The following is a 6,057-nucleotide window of genomic DNA, read 5'->3' on the forward strand; positions in this document are numbered from 1 at the left end:
GTAGGGGTAAATCAACATGCACACAAGAATATGCCCAGTACAGAAATTTGTTTCTCAGTTGTATTTCTCACCACTGAAGTGGCTGCATGTCCATGTTCAGGGATGTGGTTCCCATGGTTGTGGTGCTGTTCTTGTAATCAAAGGTGAGAGATGAGGGCTTGGTTCTTCTGTACATCGTGTGCAAGACGGTGCCAGACACGGAGTTACAAGTTCAAAGCAAACTGAGCTGCACAGCAGGCACGGAAAAGGTGGGTAATTATTTTCTTGTAAACCCATTAGCTGTTGTTTGCCACATAAATACTGCCCAGCTGTCTGTCTTGGGGATAGCAGCAAGACAGCAGCAGGATTTAACTCAGGGGTCAGGTGCATCCTTTGGCAGAATTCCCAAACGTGAGCTCATTGTGACTCCTGATGTGCTGTGGCTCCATGTCAAGCTCTCTAAGATCTATTTTGCAATGAGCTCGCTACAAATTGATTAGATTCAGTTGGGTTTATTGGTTGAGCTTGTGAGAATCTTACCAATAGGCATTGTCACACTGAATTTTATAAACCATGGATTTATTTGAGCAGCTGTTACAAGACAACTGTAGGAAACTGCTGCATCTGGTTTTGTATGCAGGGCCTGATGCCTACCAAAAATCCAAGCCTGTTTCCACCTTAGCAGGTGGCATCTCCGACGTGTCCTAATGACACCAGGCCCAGGAGTGACCACTGGATTAGAAAACGAATCCTATTTTACAGTGAGCCTATGCACATCACTACTTCTGGCTGTCCTTAAAGCCAAGGCAGGAGTCCACAGGGCCCCACACCTGAGACTTGGGCTCTTTTTCATTACCATGACACAGCAGTGAAAAGTGTTTTGTTGTCTGCAACTGCCTGTCTTCCCAGCCAGGAGAAAAGCACAGCTTTTGTCTTCCAGTTTTTAACTCTTTTTAACCTGTTTTGCAAATAGATTTTTCTTTTCTCCTGGCCCTTTCCCCTAGAGAAGGTTTGCAGATATGAGCCCACCCTGGCCAAAAAATGGCTTAATGATTTTTCAAGTTCCTTCTGCCTAAAACCTAAAACCTGCTGTTTGCATTTGATGTATAGATGTACAGCATAAAAAAAACAAACCATCCAAACAAAAAACCTCCAAAACACCCCACATTATTTGCAGCCAAGAAGTGCAACAGGGAAAGCAGAAGATCTGGAAACAAACCAGCTTGAAAGGGAAATACTGTGGGTGTGCCAATCAGGCAGTCAAGGCAAAAGTCAAACGAGAAGTGGCATTTTCAGTCCCCTCACCACCTCAAGGAACACGTGAGCCAGAAATTTTATGAAAATGAACTTTTCTCCTCTTTTTTAAGAGGAAAGAAAGACAACAGCTAACTTGTTAATTATTCTGCATAAGTATATATAGAAATGTCAAAAAGTGATACGCACTTCCAATTTATTGCTCTGGTACTTGAACCGTGAAAATATTGAAGGAGGAGGAGGAGGAAAAGGAGAAGGAAATGGATTGCTGAGTAGTGTGTTCATAGAGCTGCTGCCACCCAGTGTCAAGTGAAAGTATAAATATAATTAGAAAGGCCACAGAGAGAGAATTTAAGACCCTTAACCAGACATGCTTAAAGTATCTAATGTCACACTGCTGGGGTTGTGCCTTTCCCCTTTCACTGAAGGAGCTGCTTGTTTCATTACAAACCGAAGTTTATTTGTCATCAGATAAGCACCACGACTTGAAGAGAGATAAGAGCCTCAGGTTTTAGCTATGAGCTGCTGCCTTGTGTCAGTTCCTCAGAGCCTGCCCTACTCCCTGGCTGGGGCAGGAGGATGTGGGGTGAGGCCCTGAGGTGATCCCTGTGCCTTTTGGACTGATGCAGGTAATACAGGGCTGCACTTGTTCACTGAAACTCTCACCTGATATCTTCCCATTCCCTGCTCTGGCAGGGTCTGTGCCAGCAGGACAGGAGTTCCTGTTGTCATTTCTCCTTTGGCCCTGGCTAACAGAGGCTGTGGATAGCAGATGCTCCTCTGATCAGCAGGGCTGGAAGGCAGCCCTGGCTGATGGACACCACAGCTTGTTACAGTTCCAGCAAATGGGCACTCCAGTGACTGGATGCTCTGGATAAGAGATGCTGGTGCTTCCTACAGCTCTTCCTGACAGAGGGTCCAGCATGTTACTACTCAGGAAGCCCCAGCTAACTTCAGTTGCTGACCCCTAAAGCTCTGACTCTGTCCTGCAGCTCCAGCTCGTGCACAGTTGTGATGAGAGATGCTCTGTTCAGGTGATTTCAATTACAGTTACTGAACACTGCAGCTTCTTATAGCTTTGGCTTGTTTTCAGTTGAAGGTGATTTCAAGCCCAGCTTGTTGAAACTCCAGCTTTTGTGTGGCAGTTCTGGCTTCCTACTGCTCCAGCTGATGGACATAGGCTTATTTTGATTTTCAGCTCCTTCCAGCTCCACTTTGTTGAAGCTCTACTTCCAGTACTGGATGCTCAAAAAAAGAGTTGCTCATACTTCTTCCAGTACCTGCTGATGATGGACATTTTCCAGCATTTTACTGTTGAAGTTATTTGAAGTCATAGGTTAGTTCAGCTCCTGCCTCTTGAAACTCCAGCTCTATACAGTGCCACTGGCCAGAAGAGTGGGAGCACTGGTGAGACAATGTGGTTTTGGGAGGGCACAGGTACTTCCATTGGGAAATCAAGAGCTCTCAACCCCACACACCCACTGCCTTCCCAAAAAGGCTGCCATGGGGCTCCTGGGAATCAGGAGAAACCAGGGTCCAGGTTTCTAGTGACTCATGCAGGCACTCAATTCATTTAATGGAATATAAACGCCAGGTCAGCACACCATCGACCCCATGATTTCATCACAAGCTCTTTGTCAGCTCTGGCTGCAAATATGTGCTCTGTGTCCATGGGCAGGCGAGAGCAACGTCATCTTTTAGAGCTGTCAATTCCCTTGGATAGAGAAGATAAAAGCTCTTTTTTGATGGCCTGCCACACAGTTGTCATCTCCTGCCCAAAAGCTTGTTTGGGTTTGGGTTTGTTCTAGGCCAGTTCCTGCAGAAAATACATTTCTGTGCTTGCTGGCCAGCCAGAACTGGAGGCAGAGGGAGATGTGTGGAGGATGGCCACGTGTTTCCAGCCAGCAGCAAACACAAAGCCCAGTCAGGGTGCAATGGCTGAGCAGACATTGCAGGAGCCATGGCATGCATGATGGGCACCTGATCAGTTCATGCATGAGCACACAATAATTTTATGCATGAACAGCCCATCATTGCATACACAATGCCCTAAAACTTCATGCATTAGTACCCAATTGGCTCATGCATGTGTGCCCAATTTATTTGTACTTTAGCTTCCAATCACTTCATGCACAAGCACTCAATCTATTGACAAACGAGCCTCCAGACAGCTCATGTGAGCACCCAATTAATCCATGGCCCAGTGCTCAATCAGCTCACACAGGAGCAGCTCTTTCTCATGCACCCACAGCACATGCATGAGTGCTGTGCTGGGCAGAAATTGCAGGGTTCAGGTCAGCGATGCCATATTCCCACCCTATGGCATTTCTTGGTGAAGGTACTTCTCCACTGAAAATTGGCTCTTTTCAGGAGCATCAGAACTACCTTCAAGGTTTCCGTGTCCCCAGAGGTGCACAAAGAACCCTCCTCTTCCCCCAGAGCACTGAAGAGCTGAGAAGTACGGTCTAGCAGGGGTCAACACATCTGCCCAGCCCTGGGAAGAGGCAGAGTGTCTTACCCTGCCCCTGTGCCCAGCACCTGACTTTGCCTGTCCGAGTTCAAGCATTGTCCTCATCTCTGCCTTTGCTTTCTTCAAGGGTTGTACCAGGGTCACACAATTTCTCACTATGAGATAGAAGAACTTAGTTTTTCCTTACTAAGAAGGTCAGACTGAGCTACAGAGGGAAGTCACTTTTTGAAGGTTATTTGGTTGCAAATCTCTAGCCACAAGCCTACACTGCTTTCTAAGAAAATAAGGATATTTTCTCAAAATGTTTTGCTACTCAGTCACAAACCCACAGCTTTAAGAGAGAACTGATTGCAACTCTTAGCAAGGCATAAATTTCAATGATCATCTATGAGAAAACCATCCACAGAACAAAAACTTGGAAATAACAGTTCACAGGTCTTTTGCAGCACATACATTTGTATGAGTACATTATCACCTGGCTGATCCAGCGTGGGGATAATGGGACTAGGATCATGGAATTAGAAGGTAGGGAAGCCAAGCTGCTGGGATCACTGACTGAGACCATGAGCCTGACCAAAACATGCCAGTGTATGTAACACTGAAGCCCTCCCATTCCTCCAGCAAGGAAAAATACAAATTCTATCTCGATGTACAAAGGCTGGAAGGACTACGTTACCTTATAGAAGATGTGTGGGGAACCTTTCCAACTCTAATTCCAAGCACAAAGTTTACAAGTACTTAAGTGATAAGAAATTTGAAGTGAAAACTAGCTCTGGGCTTCCAGAGATGTAGCACAGAGCAGTGACAATCCCAGCTCAGGTACCCTTTTGCAGCAAGGCAGCACGATGGGAGGCCATCATCTGCCAAAGGAACTCCTGGCTGAGAAACCACATATTCCAATTTACAAAACTGAAACTCCAAGGTCACTAGAAAAATGTTCCTCCTTATCGCTCACAAGAGCCAAAATTGGTTTTAATTTCCCATACATCTGGAAACCAAAGAGCTTGGCCAACACAACACTTCATTGCCTACACACTGAGATAGCAAAGCTGTGCAGTGATAATGACACTGCACCAACAGAAAGCCCACAGCTCCTCTACCACAGCTGACAAGGAAGGTTCCAGATGCCTGCTTTCCTGAGACTTCAAATTTTTCTAATACTAAAACTGAATCAAACACTTGTACATTACTCACTCTCCTTGCTAAGCTGTGTGCAGCTGTGCTGGACACCTGAGCAGTAGCTGGGGTCATGTAACCTATCCCTGCCCCAAAGCCAACTCAGAGAGCATTCAGGATGTTATCCAGCTGCAGGCTGAGAAGAACATTACCTAGGGAAGTTCCTTCAACAAATCTAAGCAGTAGAGCAGAGTGTCTCTCAGAAGTATATACATACAAATACACAGCCCAGTGTGCTCAGGAACTCATCAAGAACAGGAGTTCTTCAACAGTGACAAAAAATACACTCCTGTAGCCAGTGCATTTGAGAACTAGGCAAAGACTAAAAAATATAAAGTCTTAATACATTTATTAGTAACTGCTGGCATGTACTGTAGAATGGGCTACAATCTTCATGCACAAGGAATTCATGGTTAGTACTGGCCAAGCATTGCAAAGCACAGGTTAAACAGAAAGCTGAAACAGCATGCACAACCTCCACAGGCTTATTTAACTGTTCTGAATGTGTTAAATCCATCTCCCACCTGTCCAATCAATCTGCTTTCAGTCCTATTTAAATGCTACAAGGACCAAAATTAAAGAGTTAGAAAAGGACTGGAGACAGTAGCTGTTTGCAAGTAGCAGGTAGGAGGAAAGTCCAGGTGACAGCTCCCTCCCTGCTCAGGGGTTAATTCCACTCCACTATGAGCAGTTGGCAAGCAGAGATCTCTGTTTTCATCTCTTACTGCAAAGGAAACAGCAGATACATATAGAACATGTCATATTTCAGACACACCTTTTTTTCTGAAGGGGCCATAAAAGCAAAGGAGTAACCTAATGTGACCCAGGTGGTTACAGCACTCCCTATGGCTTCACTTGCTCACAGAACAAGCTAATAAGTAGTTATTATATGTTCATACAGCTCTATACTTGCTCATAACAAAACACCAATTAATTACAAAGCCAGCTGGCCAGTAACCTTCCTCTTCAGCTCCAGGTTTTATTACTTCTCTATTTTCCCATTTAGTACCTTACCCTTCAACAGCACCAGCAGACACTACCATGACAACTGTGCTGCACACCCCACGAGGTACAACAGGCCCTCAGACCACATATTGACAGTCCCAGGCAAAAGCCTGGTTGGACACCTTTCATGTCTGGCCCTAACTCAGAATGGCAGTCGAGAGATTGCTCACAAC

Source organism: Sturnus vulgaris, chromosome 4 (genome assembly GCF_052056855.1).
Source record: "Sturnus vulgaris isolate bStuVul1 chromosome 4, bStuVul1.hap1, whole genome shotgun sequence".
Classification (NCBI taxonomy): Eukaryota; Metazoa; Chordata; class Aves; order Passeriformes; family Sturnidae; genus Sturnus; species Sturnus vulgaris.